A 22,542-nucleotide genomic window follows, 5' to 3' on the forward strand; every position below is an offset into this window, starting at 1 on the left:
TATCAATCGATTTTTATGTATGGTAGTAATTGACGAGCTTTAGTTTTATTACAAATTAGTTTTCGCTCGCGTATTCGGAGGTGGCCCTTGGTTTTGGTATAAAAAAGTAGCCAATGTCCTACCTTGGGGTACAAGCATGCTTTTCGAGGTAATGAGGTGTAGTGACTTTTAACTTCGGTTCGGGTCAGAACCCAGGACCGCGAGATTTGCAGCCTTTTATTTAGCCGAGGTATTCAAAAAGTCTATAGATACAAAGTTCAGAAGGTAAATTCTAGCGAGAAGAAATGCCCTGCTCGGTAGTCTTAAATAAATACGACTCAATTGTTGTTTATCCTGCATGAAAATGTCAAATCAACAAATACTAAAATCACGCTATTATATATAGACTTCTAAATCGAGATGGCAGTGTGGTTAGAACACATGCATCATAACCGGTTCAAACCCAGGCAAGCACCATTGAATTTCCATGTGCCTTATTTGTGCTTAAAATTCAACTCGTGCTTGGCGGTGAAGGGAAACATCGCGAGGAAACCTGCATGTGTCTAATTGGAGCGTGGTTTAATTAGCTGTATGCCTTCTCCTCAAGAATCCTTAGCCCAGCAGCGGGATATTTACAAACTGTTACTTTATATATAAGTAAATAAATTAAATTATTATTATTTTATTATTATTATCAAAAAATACAAAAGACAAAGACAAGCAAATAATTCGTTCGAATACTCTCAATAAACCGAATGTAAATGTATACAATTATTCTTGTATAGTACCCTAATTGGAACGAACGAAGCTCATGAAATTTAAATCACCTTGAGATGTACACCTGGGAGTTTCGGCTGTGACAAATCGAATGCAGAATGTATCACTGAAATGGGTCACTGGTTTTAAACAGTTAGTTTTGGATTCCTGAATATTTAAATGACCATCGTGACATTATTGACTTTGAAGCGGAAACATTCGTGTTTGAACGGTGTTTAGTTACAAAGGAAACGTTTAACGCTATTTAAATAGACTTGGTAATTGCTTTTCTTTTAAACATTGATGATATTATCTTCCAGAAGTAAAACGCTTAAGTCTTTTTCTATGATTAAAAATTCTTCTTTTTTATGGCAAAGGAAGGAGGACGGACTAACGGGCTACCTGATTGTAAGTGGTCACCACGGCCCATAGACATTGGCACTTAAACTGACTCACCCACTCTTAAAACCGAAACATCATGATACTAAAAATTTTGCTGCTTGGTATAATATATGACGAGTGGTACCTGCCCAGACATGCTTGCAGAAAGTCAGAGTCACCACCGAGTCAAGTCTTAATTACATATTCATGTTTTGTTTTTATTTAAGTGATACGCACTTTCGAAGTTAAAAAAGAAATGTTGGCGTAAAAAATATTGATACCTTCATGATCAATAGCTATTGAATTGTTATTTAAAAGAGTCATTTTCTATTGGTTGAAACATAAAATCGAACTTTTTTATCGAACCACACGTTGCCCAATCGGTAATTTAATTGGTCAGAATGGATGAACTACAAATTAATTAATAAAATTGTTTGTTCATTTTATTAGTAACATATATATAATATGTGAACTGTGAAGTATAATTGAGTTTCTGTGATCTCAACTCTATCATAAATTTTATATTGGTTTACAGAATAGACTTTGGTCTACGGGTCGGGTTAACAAAAATGTGTTGTCAAAGAATACAATCCTTATAAAAAAACTAATTGGTCTATGAAATAATATGTACCTATTTTGTTTTTATTTTACATAAATATATTTATTACAAATTTGTATGGGATCTATTGCCGCACCACCTATTCGGATTTCATTTTAATGTTTTCTTTTCGATTGGGTTGCCTGTGAGACATGATTACCTATAAGACCGCCATGAAACTTTTATCGCTCACAAAGCATTACTAAATATAATTAACATAAAATTAAGACTATTACTACACTTGAGCACTGTTTATCGACTATTATTGTGATCGAGACGTCGTTCGCTGTTGAGATATGTAATGACCGCTGATGCTGTTTCAATGTTGAGACGTCGACCGGAAATTTGTGATTTAGTCGGACGTGTCACACACCGTAGACAACGCGCCAATAGATGTCGTTTATAAAAAAATAAATTGTCGAAATCTTGATTATAGTCATATAAAAATTAGAGATGAAACGGATATCCGGTAACTATCCGGTATCCGGCCTATCCGGCCGCCATAATACTATCCGGTTGAATACCGGATAGCTACTATTCGAATACCGGATAGATATCCGGCTGAATAAAAAAAACTGGATAAAAGAAACATATTTTTGAGGAATTCTTTAGTTAGTCTTTCATCACACAATAGTAAATTAATGTAATACAAACAAAATGAATGAACTAATACTAATTTCTCTGCATTTAGAGGTAGCAGGTGTTTGAGTTTCTCTTCATAAATTAGGCCAACTTCAGAAAAAAGTCTTTCGCTATACATCCTGCTGCAAGGTGCAGAAAGGTAGATTTTGGCAAATTTTGTTAAATTTGGGTATTCTTTGGAATTAGCTGCCCACAAAGAATAAGGGTCGCAATTGCGATCGGCTAAGTTTCACCGAATATCCGGCGGCCGGATACCCGGCTATCCGGCCACATGGTCGGCCGAATATCTGGTATCCGGCCAAACTGCTATCCGTTTCATCTCTAATAAAAAATAGCAGAATTTAGAAATTTGCATAGAATTAGCATTACTTTTTTTTTCAAATATTTGTCTGTAATAATCTTGTAATGACTGCGAATAGCAAATAACTGGTAAACAATATTCAATTAGTTTTAGAATCGCATGCATTTCAATATCTATCTTTGTATTTGATCGACTTGTTTGACAAGCGGCTAATAGCCATTACTCTGTACACCCACTACGTATACAAGATTACGATCCTATCACGCAAGCTACTCGCCAGCTGAATAGATGATATCAATTGTCTGATTATTAGGTAACTTTAGAGCTTGTTAGCTTGCAACTAGACCAAGCGGATACGAGGTTAAAACTCGCGATCAACAAAAGATGATTTCATTTTATATATTTAAAATAATTAATTATATCAAATTAATATTTTTTATTATAAAAACTATTAATTTATAATTGACAACAACCTTAAAGTAATTGCATATTGATTAGCGATTTAATTTGTAGAAAAGATCAAAATTTATTGAAATATAATAAATTATTAATTTGTCTCGTGATTAGATTAAGACACAGATATAAATAGTGACGACGGAAATTGCTTCGACTCGAATGAAATATTAGTAGCCCACTAGAAAATTGTAACCGCTCAATTTTATACTTTTTTTTTTCTTCTGAGACCAATAATATTGTCGTTGACATTATAAACATATGCCAATAGTATTTTTGATAATCTGTAACTATTCCATGAATTTTAATATCGTCTACAATAGACCAAGGAAGAGTTAATTTTTTTTTTTAATTTGTAATATGTTTAAATTAGGATTATATAAACGTTTTACATAACAATAAAACGGTTATTATGTGCCGAAAGAAAACACAGCATCGCATTATGAAGAAGCAGTGTTAACTCACCTTTATATTTTTACTTACGCTTGTGTGTTTTAAGCTGAATCATATTAATCCTTTGCCTTAATTGTATGCTTTGTCACCGCAAGGCGGGAACCGGTCTGTCAAAGTCATTGGAGTATTCACCAGGAAGAACCTTTCTGCGATGCTGTGTGTTTCTTTTAGCACATAATAACCGTTTTATTGTTATGTAAAACGTTTATATTATGTGCCTTGTGGAAAACACAGCATCGCATTATGAAGACGACGTGTTTGGTATCTGCTGGTAACAAACAAACACACGCAATGTTGAGTTAAGCAGAATAATTAATGTGTTAAAAGTTACATGTCTCGAACATAAGAGTAAATACTAATAAAACCTAGAAGCAGTCTTAGTATCTTTATTACATAAAATAAATAACTTTTATAAATTATTATTTGCTATCCTCCTGCAAATAAAATTCAAACATCTGACTCTATCTTATTTCTACATTATTAGGAATATACCTAATTTAGTCAATTTCTATTCAATGCAATTGTAGAAATTTAACTCAAACAAAAACAAAAGAAAAAATAATAATAATTAATTAAAAACAGAATAGTCTTTATCTATTATTACAAAAAAAAAACAACAACATAATAAATTATCTGCATCAATTAAAAATAAAAAACATAAACTATAAAATTTAACTTAATCTAAAATTCTTTTTTAACAGAATCTAAATTTTAATTATATAAACCCTAATAAATCTACTTGAGATCAAAATAATCACAATGAAGTCATCACATGAAATAGTTTTAAAATTATCAAATAAATTATAATCATATTCGCGTTCCTGTGTATAAGTCTCTCCAATTACCTCTTTCTAAAATTTCCTCTACAGGCCTATTCTCTAGCCAAGCCAAAGAAGCTACTGCTGATCGACATGAACCAGGTGAGGCATCAATTCCTGCATCCTTCAGTACAGACTGCACCCATCCTCCTATTAAAGTCTTAGAAGCTGGCTTTGGTATACCTCTTATTGTTATGAACAGATGCTTTATATCTTCTGTCCGCCTACTTTCAGATGCTTGAATCAAAAGACGAATCCAACGAACTGGACATAAATTAATTTCTTTATTAGGTAGAAGTCTCCAGCCTTCCTAGACCTAGAGGTGGCACAATTCGTCATTTATTACTAAGTCAATAAAGCCTGGTGTGGCAGCAAATGATTGTAATGTTTTAGAGTATTTAACATTACGCCAGGTAGGTAAGCCAAAATTTTGAAGTAACTTTATCTTGTCAACCCTTTCCGGAAGCGCTGGTTTTATTATTATTTTTTTTCTCGCTGTAAAATCGCATTACGCGCTTCCCCCGCGTGATGGAAGGGGGGGGGGGTGACTCCCCGAAGCCCTGGACGCCGAGTGCGCCCAGGTACGCCGGGTTTACCCACTAAAAAACCAGCGGTACCCTCTCCATCTTTCGGCGGACGCCACGGAATCGCTTGCGCATGCTACCGTGACGCCCTGACGGTCGGCCCGCCTATGCGGACCTCCAACACCTAGAGGGGGTTCTCGGGGTATATCAATTGCTACCTGGCCTAAATTAAGAACTGTCTCTTTTTCTTGTGGAAGAACTAAAAATGATTCATTTGCAATCTGATTACATATACTCTGTGAACTAATAGGATGATTATTTTGCAAGTCGCCGAGACTTTGTATATAAATGTTCGATAAAAATCTTAAAAGCTTATAAGCGTGGGTCTTCTTTTGAAACTCTCCTTTTAAAAGACGATCTCTCACTCTCCGTTACTGAAGACCCTGGCGACGAATCCGAGCCCGAACCGTCTTGTTCGAAATTATTACATTCGGATTATTTTCATTATCATTTGGAACGAAACTCTCGTTTTCATTCATTTTAATTTCGATTAAAAACTATTAAAATTAAAAAACACAAACAACTAGGCGGCGAGTAACACACGCAAATGACTTTGACAGGCCAGTTCCCGCTTTGCGGTGATAGAGCATACAAAGAAGGCAAAGGATTAATATGATTCAGCTTAAAACACACAAGCGTAAGTAAAAATATAAAGGTGAGTTAACACTGCTTCTCCATAATGCGATGCTGTATTTTCCACAAGGCACATAATAGTAAATAAAGCGATCTTATAGTTTCTTATGAATGAATAATGTCCGTTTTTTAATAGACTTGGTACTCGACTTAGTACAAGATATAAAACGTTATTCCTAGTGACTAATAATTATGTAAATTTTGTAATAGAAACTGCCGATGTATAAATATTTTTTATAAACATTAATTAATATAAGTAATTATTGTTTCCTCTTGTACGTTTACCATCCTAGTAATTAATGGAAAGTAATTCAACTATAACAGTAATTATAATATTAATATCAGATTCGAGTTTAATTAAATTCTATCACATATGTTACCGAGGAAAAGGAGTTAATCCAGCTGGGTCAATTAGAGTTGTTAATTTTTTGATACTTGAAAAATTTAACAATATGAATTATTTCCTAAACGTATCATTTAACGGATGGTTATTCTTGATTGTAATTAATCCTTAGTTAGCACACACAACTGCAAAACAAGATACGTATTGACGGTTTAAGATAAAGAAAGTGCGGATTAAACATTTCCATCAATGCTCACTCCAGACTCCGATGTTGTTAATTAAAGAAATAGTTTATTGACAGTCTCAGTTTGATTATGACTATATTTTAATAGTAAATTAGTTATCGTGTTCATTAAATGTGTATTCAATCTGAATAAGATAAAACCAATATTTGTATTCTTGCACCAAAAACTTCCCAAAATTTCCACGAGCTAATATTTAAGATCAGACGAGACGCTGGCTTGAAATCAGAATAAACAAACAAACTTAATAATAATAGTAGCAAGATAAATCATCACCAATCTATATAGCACGTACAATCTTTCATCAGTTTAGATAAGAACCAAAATGGATTGGCCTGTGGCGAACACGACCAAGGAAGTGCCAACTGCCAGCGTCAATGTTCTTGTCAATGTTGGTGTCCAACGTTTGTCAAACTTCGTTAAACTAACCAAACGGCGTTTATTATAGGCCATTCAATTTCAGATTTATGGCGCATCAAATCGTGAATGATTTTCTTGTACGTATTTAATGTTTTATTTACTCGCTAACTAAGATTTCATGCAAATAGGTTTAGAATATTTACATTACCGGACTAAGTCAATGGCCTTTTCAATTATGTTAACTGTTTATCATACATTCCAGAATATTTTATAAGAAATATAATGTATTTTGCTCTTATTTATTTAATATACTAGTACCGAATATAATTTAAAAACATGTACATTTTAAAAATCGAAGCACAATAACATTGAATTGCAATTTAATATTATCGTTATAAAAGATATATCTAAGTTTTGTGTTTAAAATATTAATTTATATCATTGTACAAAAATACACATACAATAAAAAGTAGTAGGTACATTTGATACGAGGTACCTACTTATTTATCTAATAAATAAAATAAAAATCAGATTTTCTAGACAGTATTGAGTTTTATTTTTATTAATTTTATGATAAAGCTAAAGCTAATTTTATGTCTTTTGTTATAGTATTCGATATCAAATATACTTTATGTGATTTAGATTTATAAATGTTATTTAAGTGTTGAATTAAAATTCGACGCAACTTATGTTCATAAAATTAAAAAAAAAACGTTTTGTGTCGTGGGACACCCGGTTTGAACAAAGTCGTTATCGGTATATATTATGTATTAAAGAACAGATACAATGTAATAAAAAAGCAACATTTGAAAATTATGTTATATAAACTATATATAAAAGACAGGGAGAGAGATAAAGAGGAAGAGAGGAAAGGTCGCCTCGGGGTATAACGCTTTTTCCTAACATGACAATTTCTGCGAGATCACTCCACTGTAAGTCGTGTAAAAAACACCTCATTCCAAAAACAATCATGCACGCTCGTACGCCTACACACACGTGAACTCACACAAACTCAAATAAACCCAAACACAGACTAATTTAATTCTTAGAATTCGAAACGCACTACGCACAGCGACTTAAAAAATAATTGCATTACAATACATTCTATTTTGTGACACAAGTTTGGACTTCTTGACCTTCAAAGGTTGTGCATTCAACCCCTTATTATAACACATCTGCATATCATACACTTCCGAAAGTATAACCTCTAATTAAATCAAATCGATGTAAATTCACGTGAATAATTTATCGGTCGTATTGATTTAGATAACAATGAACATTGATTTACAATCAATTGCTACACGAATCCAAACGTTAACTTCAAATTTACCGGACACGTCTCGGTTGCAAAATTATCAAGAAATAATGAACGGTATGTCTAGTGTAATAGGACTCACGGGAGTGCTTCGGGTTTTACGCCCTTCTATAGGTCATTAGTAAGTTTAATGAATGTTTAAACATGCTTCAAGGGACATTTCTGAAGCGTGGTCTAGAATTGAAATCATTGACAATACTGTCGGTACATTTGAGGTTAATAAAAACGTCCTAAGTGTTTAATTTACAAAATAATGGATTTATTTATTTATTCAAACGATATCATAATATTTTAAAAGGGTTGTGTGAAATTCAGTAGTTTTTAATTGTGCGTTAACTTTTTCATTTATAAAATAACCATTCGAAATCATATAATCTTTTGTTATAAATTAGATTTGAAGATAAGTTTTATTTACCCCTTTCGCAGACGATTTAAATTTGATTTTTACGCGCCTATTTCATACTGTTTGACGTTTATAGTGACTCAGCTCCTGAGAATCGTTATAATTATACAGTTTATAGCCTCCTCTAATACATTAACCATAGAAAATCTCTGTTCGCTAACAGAACTGTTTTCAACCAAAAAAAGTATTTCGCTTTATATTTTTTTGCCAAATCTGTGCCTATTATTTGATGATGTCCTACTGAATGATTTCTGCCAATTTCAAGGGAGAGCCGCTTACTACGTAAGATATATTTATTTATTTATATCGGATACATAAATGAGGAGATGTTTTTTTGTGAAATGCTAATTGAAAAAAACTACCAAATACCTATACATAAAAATGTAGAGCGTTTTGGAAAAGGTTTTAGTATAGGTACGTAGGTATAATATATTTTTTTAAACAATTTTTATATAAAAACAAAAAAAATATGTAAAATTTTTGTAATTGAAATCCTTCTACATATTATGTGAACCAATTTCGATATTTTTTTTATGCGTTTATGAGTTTGTACCCTTGATGGTAGAATTCCGAAGAAGTCGCTGCGATTAGGGAGTAAATATAATTCTTATTTCACCCGGACAGAAGTTTTATTTTATTTATAGCATAGGTAAGCGGACAGGTAGATGGGCCACATGATGGTTATTGGTTACCACTAAGCACTGCCCATAAACATTGGCGCCGTAAGAAATTTTAACGATTCCTTACATCGCAATGTGTCACCAACCTTGGGAGCTTATATGTTATGTCCTTTATGCCTATAGTTACGCTGGCGCACTCATACTTCACCGGAACACAAGAATCCTAAATATTGGTGCGTGGCAGTAGATTATATGATGAGTCGGTGGTACTTATCCAGACATGCTTGACAGCCAGGCAGACAGGCTTGCACAGATCCCTATCACCAAGTAAAATTATATAAGTATCTTCGCTTCGCAGTTTTACCCGCTTTATTTTAGACTATTGTCGTGAAGCGTGAATTTCATATTGAATTTCTAGTAAAATTAGGTCCGCATATATGAAATTGGCGTTTTGCACGGGAGGAATATAAAATCTCTTTTTTTCACAGTATGCACCGTTGTTATCTATGCACTTTTGCCATCTCATAGGTAGTTAATTGATCCCTTTACTAAAAAAACCACGGGGGTAGATATTGACTCTTTGATAAACCGATATTTCATGTCTTCTATTGTGCGGTAAAAAGCGACGCCAACGAAAAAAAAATATGAGTAAAAACCAAATGAATGACTGTTTTCAAAACTAAAATGTATCAACAAAAAGATTTTTCTAAATTTGAATTTAGAATTCTTAACCAAAGAGGAGATATTTCATATCAAAGTGGTCATTACGAAAAAACGCTAAAGGACCTAATATTTAGTAATTAATTATTATTTTGAGTTTTAAATCCATTTCCTGGTAACTTAAGAAGTGTATGTTAAATTCATTATCATTCGCGCAATTCTAATTTAATATTAAAATAAAGATCGTAACATTTTATATGTGCATAATAACAAGCATTAATATTCTAATCACTGTTATAAATTTTACATCAAAGCTAGGCCTTACATTTATGCGATTATTAGCGATGAAATCATTTTAACGAGAAGGCTTCGTGATTATTATTAGGTTCAAGTCCCTGTTCTATATTATCAATTTTTCTGCTACTATATATATTTCTCTCTTTCTTATTTGTAGGGTTAAAAAAGGATAGCAAATCTATTATAAGTTCTCTTAGTTGCGTTTTTTCTCATTATTCCTGTAATGTATACGCATATTTCTTATTCAGAATTCTACATGTATGATGAAGTAACAAACAGACAGACAGATTTAGGTTTGCAGTCTGATTTCGAAATAGAGATTTAAAACATATTTGCGTAGTGTATAATGTGCAAATGTTCATAAAAAGTTTAAAATTTTAGAAAGTAACTTTTAAACTATAATCAGTCACAACAACGGTAACACCGTGTCAAAAACATATTCTGTTTAATTGAAGAAACAGAAGGCATAAAACATTTCCAACGTTTCCTTATTTTGATCTGATGCGTTTTTAATTACAACTCGGTCCTTGTAAAAATTAAGCATTCCTTTCTCATCACCACTAAATTAAGCAAATAACCTCGTCTATTTGAATTTATTAATTAATACGATTTTTAGAGAAAATCGACTTATTATAACAAAATATTTTTGATCAATCGATACTATTTTTAGTGATTATACGTTGCTTTTGTTTTTTGAGTTGAATATATTTCAATAAAGGTAATTGCATATGAGATTTGTAATAGCAAACGAACAATATTTATGTATTAGTATACATATATATGTAAAAAGGTCATAACGAATATCAAAACTATTCTATCCAAATTTAAAGGTTATAAAAAAAAAACTCGTTAAGCTACGAATTAATATTATAAAATCCGGTAAATCGACTTTAATTTCTGAATAATATATATCTAGATTTAATCATTTCCTTATTAAAGCCTGTTTATACCAACTTTATTAAATTTCTGTAGCCTGTTTTGAAACTCGTATCTATATCTGTAAGAGAGTTGAGGGTGCGTTAAAAATTTCAAAATTAGTTTATGGCACTACATTATATTTTTGGAGTACTTCTTCCTTGGTAGTTGAAGATGCAGCATCAACCGCTCCAGTGATGGTGACAGATGAGTGTATTGGACTAGAATAGATTTAGACTAGGCTTAGAATTTTGTAGACCAATTACCAGTCTGGTAATATACGCTTCGTACTCTCATCCGTTTTTTTAAAGCAATAAATTTCAATATCATTTGAAAAGCGTATATCACGGACATCTTGCGATTTTGAAAAATTTACGATATTAAACTGGTTCATATAATATGAATTATTTATATTGTAATTTTAAGTCCATTGTGACGTAAATAGTATACAAATTGTGAACGCGAAATCGCAGCAACAATCCTGAACAGCATCTCCCCGATGAATCGTAATTCCGATTCCCTGGACGAAAAATCAACCCTACTGACACCAGTAGAAGCAATAAGATGGCTTATCACTAACTAAAAAACAGTTTCTAGTTCGCTTTTATAGTTTTGACATTTTACCAAATGTAATTGTTATTTTTAATATTACTATTTCTAATAAATATCATTACTTACATTTAAGGTTTATGTTACCTGATGATTCGAGCACCACTTCTACTTCACATTCTTTGAATGTTTTCTTTACATTTATAATATTGAACATTAAAAAAGACAAAGTTACCTTTAAACATTCGTTCGCACGTTCTCTAAACTCAAGTCTTCGAATTAACTTTGAATATCGAAATTTTATAAGATTCATATAAATAACCTTTGTTTTGTATTTACCTGTATTTATATCACTATAACATCGTATAAATTACATTCATGAATTCTAACCAAAGTTTCAGCAAAAGCAAAAGCATTCGGTATTTTGGGAATACTTGACGGACAGGCTTTTGTACTAAATTGGGGCAAAACCTAGGGGTAACCGCAGACAAAATTGCCTGCACAAGGGTACGGCGTGGTACAATTATTCTATCCAGTTCCTTTGGGAATCCCCAACTATTTAATAGTAGGGTAAATAGGAGTTGGTCTTATTAGTACTGCGTGTATTTTGTGACGTCATATTTGAAAAAAATTCAGTAAGCTCTTAACAAAAAAACTAAGGTAAAGTCAGAAAAAATACAAGAGTGTTTTTGTATACAACATTTTGCATAAAAGCCGTAAAATATTCCATCAATGAATATATAACTAGGTCTTCAATAATCCGGTTACAAATCAGAGGATTTCGTGAACGTCCAGATTCGGATGCCGTGATGTAAATTTAAGACCTCTTATTTCATACAGAAATTTCGAGATTGTATCATAATCTCGGTTGATTTTCCCTTCGGATAGTTCGTAGCCAACGTCTTAGAATTGCCTTTGTTAATCCACGAGAGATCAAGGAAAAGATCAATGAAATGGCTAAACTAAGAGAGAAGTCCAGTTAATTAAATTTCGAACGGCTTAAAACTTAAAATTTACAATAAGAAGTAAAACCATATAAAACTATCTCTTTGTCCCAACTTTGACCGTAACAAATGTTAGACACAGACTTAAGTTTCAGTGCCTAATTTTTTTTTTTAATTAATGGATTTAAAAATATATGCAGCTAAATAATAATACGGACGCCTCACACATTATAATAAATCTGAATACTCTTATTGAAAAAAACTCATTTATTTCGTCAAAGATTAAAACAAAAAATAAGTTACAAGATATTATTTAAGTAACAGCGATTTCTGGGAGCGTATTCAATGAAATTTTAAGACGAGGTAAAAAAAAATTTTGTTAAACTTAAGAGGACAGTCCTTGCGGAACGCCTAAATAGCGCTTACTATTTTCAAAATATCTTAAAACTGGAGCATTGATTATGGATGAAAAAAACATTCAGTATCTTAATAGATAAATCTTAAGTTTCACCGCATGCTATTTATAAAATTTGTTTTTTTTTTTTGGCGTTCGGCAGAAAAAAAATATTCGAGGAGTTTTAATGACGTTTTTCTTTTTTTTTTAAAATAAAATCTGAAACGCGTGAATTTAAAAGGCTTCATACATTTAAGACACCTAGACAAATAAAAGAAATAAATTCCTTTATATCGAAACTGCTCGTTATCTGAGACCATTCATTCGAACGGTTCAATTTTCAGTAAAGCTGGGAAGGTATTTTTTCTGAGCTATCCTTCATAAAAGCGTACATATTTCTGTATTCGATCTTTTCAGGAGTAAATATTGTGAAAGTAGGTCGAAGAAATCGATTTGAAATATTATTATATTCATGGGCATTTACTTTGCGTATCCTAATATTACACTGATACTAAGTAAAATGTATATAGGTACATATATTTACTATATTCCTCAATTAAAAATTAAGAACAAAATATTGAAGAATTTAATTTGTGATCTCCAACGCCATTTGATTAGCTAGAACAGTACTAATATTCAGTCTTCTTCATCTCGTGTCTTATGAATCTGTTCGTCCTCTTTTGGGCACAATTATCTAATTAGAAACAAATATTACTATTCTCACTCGAACATATAAGTTTATATAAACAAAATATTTGCTAATACAACAAAGTGTTAAAAAAGTCATAATGAGTCGATAGATAGAATAATTATATTTTGATTTACACGCTCACACACACTCCCTCAAACACACACACACATCTATACTCACAAAACATAAACTAAGTCGGAATAAAGGAAACAAGTAAGTCTTATAAGATTAATTAATTGAAGGAAAGATTATAAATAATATTTATCGGCGACAAACCTTCGCGAGGAACCCTGCCTGAATTGGAATAAATTCTAGGACGTCAACCCGGTAATCCACAGTTGAGTAGCGTGGTGGATTAAACCCCATACCGTTCTCGTAACAGGAAGAGACGCCTTTGTTACCAATGAGACATTTTACGGGTAATTTCTTATTACGTGATTGAAATCCGAAGTATTGCGTCGATTTTAATGTTTACAGCATAATTTATATTAATAATAGTAAATAAGAGTCCTTTATAATGTACGCATTCAACACCCAGCTTACTAATGTTAAATATATACACAATATTAACAGCCTGTAAATTTCCCACTGCTGGGCTAAGGTCTTCTCTCCCTTTGAGAAGAAGTTAGGAGCATATTCCACCAAGCTGCTCCAATGCGGGTTGGTGGATATACATGTGGCAGAATATCTTTAAAACACACATGCAGGTTTTCACACGATGTTTTTCTTCACCGCTGAGTACGAGATGAATTATAAACACAAATTAAGCACATGAAAATTCAGTGGTGCTTGCCTGGGTTTGAACCCACAATCATCGGTTAAGATGCACGAATTCTAACCACTGGACCATCTCCGCTAAAGTGCGCCATTTATATTTTGTCTTGCTTCTTTTCAGAGGATTCTGGATTTGAACCATGGACCTGGACCACTAGACCAACAGCGAAGTGTGCAGGTAAATATAAGAAATGCTATTATTAAGACTGAATCTGATTTCTTACGAAGATTTAAATAATACATTTATGTGACGTTCACGGTGCGGATTCCATCTCGAATCATTAAAACAAATTGATGCTTTTAAGGATTATCTAAGGATGTCCCACAAAGCGTATTGCTTTATATAAGTACCCATTTGTATTCTGTATTTATTTTGATTTTGTTATACATTATAAATATGATCTTAAGTGCTACTTTGAAAGGCTTCGAAATTGTAGAATTTCATATAGATTCTAGGAATAAGGATGACACAGATATCAAACCAATTTTAATAATATACTTCATATTTATAACAGTTTAGATAAATATTATATTGAGTCGCAAGCCGTTATAAATACTGAATAATAAATACCTTTTACAAAAGGTCTATTTAAGAGACACTAGGTACTAATTTATTTGTTGACATCATATTACTAAATATTAAAGCTAAATGTTATATTATAACAAAAGTATAACAATAAATTATTATCATTTTGAATTAAATAGTATTATTAATTTGACTATAAAAATAAATTAAAAATGTTATTTTTTTATATTTTCTTAGTCCCTTTTTAGCCATAGCCGTGTAGTCTAGTAGTGTGGGCTAAATAAACTGTTTTACCTTTTATTTAAACGAAGCGCAGTATTATTATATCCTTGTAATCATAATAGTCTGAAAACATTAAACAGTATTTCAATATATCTTAAATAAAATATCTTACACTCTTGCACAAAACCCTACCAAGAACCCAAAAATCACTACCAAGTTATTTACATAAAAAAACTCAAAAAAATTCAAAACATTAATTATCACAAATATTTTAAATAAAATCGTATACAAAAAATTAGTACTTATAATATCTATGCAATATACTAAGCATATTTGTATTATAAAACATTAATTTTTCAAATAAAATATATCTTTTGGTTTACAAAATTTTCGTAAATTTCGTCGTATTTCCTGTGATTTGGTCCATGGCATCTGCACGTGACTATTCGATTCCGTTCGCAGACTCGTATGAAAGATTTCCTTTCCAGCGTACTGTGAATGCACTACAGATTTTCGAATACGCTATGAAGCAAACCACTAAAGATTCTTATTCTGAAAATGATTTATTACGCCTTGGAAACAAACTTCACGGATCGATGACTTCGATATTGTCAAACATAGTTGAATAAAACTACGTAATATTTAATTCGATCACCGTTCTTAATGAATAGTTCAATATTTTCTACAATGAAATTGATATGTGAATATAAATTGTTTCAATTGATTCCCATATAAACATTTTTTAGTAAAAGTATCGATTATGGATTTAAGAGGTTATTGAAAGTTTTAGAAAAGTAATTTTCCCATTGTTAGGCAAAAACCTCTTAATGTTTTGAGAAGGATATTTGCTCATTTCACGATGCTTTTCTAATCCAGTTTGGAAACAAATCTGTCAGATCTAAATTTTGATACGTGCAGGTTTCCCTTTGGAAAGAACTTATTCCATCACGCACGAACTCGCAACCATTAGTGAAGATTTACTTATTTCAACCACTGGTCAAACTCGGTTTACCATAACAATACAATGAAAATGCTATATAATACATCTTTGTTTATATTTGTATAACAATATACTAATTATAAGAAAAAACACAAACATTATAATTTATTAAATTAATGTTAATAAATGCTAAGACTCCACATGTACATACGTACACGTATCGTATTTTAAATAATCTCCAAAACGTAAAATAGTACCTTTTCGTATAATTTCATCGTGTTGTCTGGCCTTCGTGACCCTTTATACATTTTGGGCTTAAAATATTTTTCCTAGCGAAGACTAAATGTATTATTAAACAAGATTTATTTCATCATAAGATAAATTAAATCGAATAACATTATCAATGGTACAAATTTGAACAAATAGTGTTTAAATCGTTATCATATTTTGATATTGTTCTTAATCGAAATGGAAATAGACTTTATTCGAATAGGTAGGTATATTGTAAAGTATTACAGGGTTAAATTATTTAATCTGAAGCTACCATTGCTTCATAATTCTACCAAGAATAACCAAGCAAGAAATTCAAATTTTATATTTATATTTATCTTGTCTTATTAAATAAAAAAGACGATCGAATTGATCATTCAATTAATAGTCACCTTCACCTAGACACTGGTACTGTTAGAACTATAAGACTGCCTCGTTGGTTTAGCAGTCAGTCATAAGGCCGGAAATTCTGAGGTCCTTGCCAAGCCCTAGGTCGGGCCGATAAAAAGGTATTGCGTTTCAAATCAAACATTCTTAATAACAGTCCAGAGTCTGGCAGTTAAAACTGCGTACATTCCGTGCCTTGAGAAGCACCTTAAGGTCCTGCGCGTGAACTCTTTCTGGTCGTGTTAGATTTACCGACCCATCGGATTATGAGACCGAGCGAATAGATTATGGTAATATTATATAATACTTCTAAATATTCATTGATTCATCCAAATATCATATTTATTTATGGGCCTGAAACTATTATAGTATATTCCAATCGAAAAAGGAGTGAAGATAAACAAACCTCTATCTTAAATATTACTGAAATGTTCCATTTGTTCTGTATAAAATAAAATTTTATTCGAATTAACTATCCAACTATATATTCCAAAGTTCCGATTACAACTTCGCCATAATTCAATAACATCATCCCATTTTCACGAATCCATAACAAATACAATATAATTCCTAGAATATTCAACCTCTCAAATATCAAAGTTGTTTATGTTTACTCCGCCAGTGTTTGGAATTATGATCTTGAATTGTAATTACAATAATAACAAAACTTTTGTCTTAAAAAATATATATTCAAGGTCAAAAAAAAACACAATTTACGAAAATGTTGTTAATCAAAAAATTCCTCTGTCCATTACACGTCAAACTATTTGTTTCATCGGATTAAGAGCTAAATACTTTTATAAGAAGACACTATCTTGTATGCTTGTAGGCTTGTGTTAGTAACACACATCAATACTTTATATTACTCTGTTCCAGCTTAAAAAGTAATTAAACCAGTGTTATTACAATTGCAAGGGACATTGACGTTTAAGCGCCTTCTATACGAAGTCGATCCGTTATTTTGATATATCAATAGTTGTAGCTAGTCGCTTTTGAATGATTCGTATTTGTCTTATATCAAATAATTAATCGTTTGCCTCAGCAATGACAGCAGGTCACTTACAGTCCGATTGACGAAGTTTAGATGCATCTAAAAACATTGCTACCTTACCATTAACATTGGTACCTTCTGTAGTGCCATTATATTTGACCAAAGGTAGACTTATCTTATTAGGTTAGTACTATTTGCTCGCATGCCTTCCTATAATTAAAACAAATACAACATCGGGCACTGCGTGCTACAAATCTTGTTGAAATTCCGCTACTAATATAACCTCAACTTTATTCGACAATTACTTTTATACTGTGTTACAATTAACACAATAAAATAAAAAATAAAAAGCGCTGTAATTAACACTACATGCAAAAGTCACAACCAGTCAATGTCCCGTTGGGCTAAGCTAAGCTAACAAATGCTGATGAGACAAAAAAAAAACACATCCTGATTTCGTCACGATGTTTTCCTTCACCGCAGACCATGAAATGAATTATTATAAACACAAATTCAGCACGTGAAAATTCAATGGCGCTTGCTTGGATTTGAAACCGCAATCTCTCAAATTAATATTTAATAGACATTTAACTTTTTAAATAAAATTACAAAAATCAAATAGTATTATAAAATCAAATACTTTTTAGGCTATAAATGAGTAACTATTTAAATACATGAAGTATATTGAAGACTATAATTAATTGAATCGCAATTTATAATCCAATAATATAATGAGTTTAAACCATTCAAGTCACATATAATAAAACTGAAGCCATAAATACAATGAAGAATAATTAATTCATATTTACAAATATAGCGTTTGTTATGTCATTCATACCAAGTTCGATTCTCTCGTTTGAATATCTCGAGATAAAAAATATTCCCATAATATAACGGCAGTCGATTATTGTAATAACAAATTGTTCTATTGATACGTCAGTCGATTCATTTAATTTATGCAAACATTTTAAGTTTCACTCTTGTTTGTGAGAGTGATTGGTTAGAATACGTGCATCTTAATCGAAGATTGCCGGTTCAAACCCGGAAATTCGACGCTGAACTCCTATGTGCTACTCGTGCTTGATGAGAGAAAATATCGTGAGGTTGCACGTTTCGGATAAAAACGCATTCAAAAACGCTTCACTGTGAAGTTTACTTGAATAAAATACATTTGGTTTGATTTGATAAAAATCCTTCACATTTGTATCCATTACTACGAATTGGAACAATACGCTGGATTAGGCTCCAATTATATGTATTTAAAACTTTTTATAATTATAATTAATAATTGAATAAATTCTATTCTTTATATTAACATACTTAATATAATATCTCGAAGTTACGTTTAAGATAGGTGTGTTGTTCTATTAATAAAGAAATTTTACTAAAATACAAAACGTAAATTAAATAACTTTATTATAAAGGGACAAATAAGATTTTATAAATTTGAATGTATATGATTAAGTTTGGTAATCCGTTTTTCTCGGTAGAATATACCGTGATTTATATTGAATTTATCTTTTATAATGTTTCAAAAGTACTGAATGTATTTAAAAAAAATATCGTAGTCAATTTTTAATATTTTCAAAATACTAATCCAGTTAGCGATAAGGCTGGAGAATTCGAACCCGCACTTACAGGCAGTGAGGCGAACGCATAGCGGAATGACTAACCACTTTCGCAATGTTTTCTGTCCTGTCTCGGGGACTAATTACTGGATCTCAATGAACTTTATTTACATGTAACCATGATAGCAAGTTTTTTCAATTCAACGAAGTTGTTCCTGTACTAATGGTAGTAATTCAGCATGTTCGAAAACATTTTTATTTATATTATTAACAGAATCAAATCAAATACTCTTAATAATTAATTGTAAACATTTAGAAACAATTTAAAACACAATATTTACGCAACCACAGGTTTCGCGTCGTTGTACGTTTTTTTTATTTTTGTAAGTAATTATAGTAAACCTTATTAATTTTTCATAGTCTTAAATATCTATCTAAATGTCCATTTAAATAAATGTGCAAAAGCCAATTTTCGATATATTCCTACGTGATTTCAGACATTCTAAATTAATTCCACACATAAGACATAATCTATGTTAACAATAGTGAACCTATACGTATAAACTGTTACAAGACACGAAATTATACACACACACCAAAACGTAATCAATAATTCAGCTGTCAAAAAACAGAATACTTTTCTTTATAATGTCCTGGAACCATCATGGAATAAATAAAATAACTATTGGTTAAAATATCAACACATCTATATCAGAATAATGAAGAGAACTATTGAATTTGTTTTCATAAACCGTAGCTAAATACAGTCTCCAAAAGCAAACTATTGTTTTGCACACTTGGAAGCGAAAGGGCGTAGTGCTTTATTTAAAAAAAAAAAAATAGTAAAATTGTAAGGATCGTTAGTTTATAGTAAATCTAGATGTATTGTAAACTGTATAAGGAATATTAAAATTACATTGAACCGTATAAAGTTTTGATAGTTTGTAATCTTTATTTAACTGAAATTACAAAATACCGTAACAATTTGCAGCGCTCATGTTTCGTTAGCAAATTAGCTACATGGATTATAAACTAACGTTATTTACAATCATCCGGTGGTTTATATATAAAAAATCTATATAAACCGAAGGAGATAGAGTAAGCTCTTTATAATTTTGTGACATGTATTCGCATAAAATTAAGGGAACATAGGGGGAAAATTTCAGCTTGTTTTTTTTTTCTAAATTTTAATTAAGTATACTGGCAATCGTCCATAGACATTAGCACTTTAAGGAATATTAACGTTCCCATCTTCTATGCTCAAGTAACGAACCTTACAAGAAGATTATATAAGGGTAAATTATATTGGATTTAAAGTAACGGGGCTTAAATTTACCCTGAGAGTGAGTGAGTGAGAACATACATATATTGAACCACGACTGCCCAGTGGATAGAACACGTTAATATTACCGAAGATTAATTCAAACCACTTGCTTAATTTTTGTTTATAAATCACGCTGTACATGACGGTGAGGAAAGCCTGCATGTGACCAATGAAGTTCTGCCTATCTGCGTCTAGCTATCAACCTGTATTTGAGCAGTGTTGTACAATAAAGTAAAACCTTCTTCTAAAAATCCTAAAAACACTTTTCTTTTATTTTATATATCATTATGTATGCAATATTACTTATATACTTGTATATACTTGTTTAAAACAATTGTTGTATATAGTTTTAGTGTTTCTTCACTATCGTTCTATTCTTTGCTCTATCTTGCGGTTCCCAGAAACAAAAAGCTGTTTTAGCGACAAGACTAGATTTTGTACTCTGTCCTAGGCAATAATGTGCTTTTCATTGTGGATAATAAAAGTATTTATATTGTATTTGACTGTATGTTAAACTCCAGGCTTCGTATAAAAAGGTATATTATAACAAAACGTAGACGAGCAAAATAAATATTGATAAATAAATGACGTAATGATGTTACGAATTTAAATAAACGTATAACCTTTTAAAAACACAGCTGTATTTTAAGCCAAGCGTTAAAACGAATAAAAGATCTCAAATACGGCGCAAAATAAGTTATACTGAGTAGATGATGGCTACCTATCGGCTTCCACCTGGACACCTTCTTGAATTATAATACTTATCAAGACAAATACAACAAGCCCTAAAACGACTCATATATTTTGAGCACCGCTGATCATGAAACTACCACGATACTTTATCATTGACACTGAAGTTACATGTATATTTCATATTTCAGCCCAATCGGTCGATGCGAACTGAGAATAAAAACAGTTGCCAAGTTTGACAACATGCTAACAATAGTATAAATTAATGACAACTCTATGAAATCGTCGTCACAATCTTTCCTTACACTTCATACAAATAATTTAATAGCATAATGATGTTGATAGGACATTAAGTCCTCATTATAACCGTGATTCATACATCAATCCGGTTATACTATAAACTGGTCTGATTATAAACCAAATCGTCTGTGAAAAATACACATATAGAAACCAGAATCCTGCCGTAAGAGGCTTGCTGGCAGTAAATTACGTGATGCAAGATTATTACCAAAAATACATTAAAACAATTACACGAATATAATTAATTTCAACGCCCGATGATCTAAATAACATTGCAAATAGAATTATTAACTGTAATTATTTCATCAAATAAATAAACAATAATCGTAATCGTGTAGGAAATAAAACATTATTAATAGTACGTTTAAAAATTCCGGTGAAATCAAAACAAACGTATGTCGGTTCACGCATATCGTGAATTTACAGCATTACTCACTGATATAACGAAAACCCGATATTCATACCTGAAAAAATCGCAGTCATTAACCCCACACAAATCGCACTAGAAAAACCTCAGTGTCACAAACACGAATATTGAGGTCCGTCAAAACAATTATGTCACACGGTACGATAATTAAAACACAATGTACTTTGATGTCACTGTAAAATTTAATAAGGGCTTACGATGTCATGCAATGGAATTTCAAATTACCACTGTAATCCCGAATTTAAATTCCGACTCGTTTGTTTACGTTCGCGATGTTGGAGGGAAAGCGGAGACAAGCACTCCCTCCGAGCGTCCAATTCAAACTGGCGATGAAAATTGTTCGTCCGTCAACCGACTGTGGAAAATGTTTTCGGTGAACACCGACGTGTACTGTAGCCTTTGTATTGTATTATGATAGATATATTTTATTGCAATATGATCTTTATTACATCACCATAAGAACCAATAGACAGTGAACTATATATCTATGGATATAAGAAAATGTTCAGTGTATTCACCTCTGAAAAGTGGTAGTAATTACAAGTATCTTTACTTCGTAGTTCCGTTGGTTTGGCAGAATAATTGTATTTTCATTTACATATATAGGTTTCTTTTATTAAAGTTAACTTCTAAAAAAATATATATTGTTTGTACGTTTGCAATTTTTCGTTCGGATGTTAAATATGAAGTAAAAAATATTTAACGCGTATATTTATACCCTAAGTATCATTCTACTCTATTCTCTAGTATAAGGAAAAATATACTATTTTACTTTAAATAATATATATAATA

General features: G+C 31.5%; 1 protein-coding gene across 1 annotated transcript in view; it reads right to left on the reverse strand.

Moving 5' to 3' along the window:
• The window catches only part of Rapgap1 (Rap GTPase activating protein 1), a 269,144-nt gene extending 247,067 nt beyond the window's left edge, over window positions 1–22,077 (reverse strand). Inside the window, exon 1 of the mRNA XM_064217421.1 lies at window positions 21,788–22,077. The gene's annotated coding sequence lies outside the window, so the exon portion shown is untranslated. The remainder of the gene's footprint in view (window positions 1–21,787) is intronic.
• Window positions 22,078–22,542: the final 465 nt, after the last annotated feature.

The sequence above is a fragment of the Vanessa tameamea genome, chromosome 17, assembly GCF_037043105.1.
Source record: "Vanessa tameamea isolate UH-Manoa-2023 chromosome 17, ilVanTame1 primary haplotype, whole genome shotgun sequence".
In the NCBI taxonomy this organism is placed as follows: Eukaryota; Metazoa; Arthropoda; class Insecta; order Lepidoptera; family Nymphalidae; genus Vanessa; species Vanessa tameamea.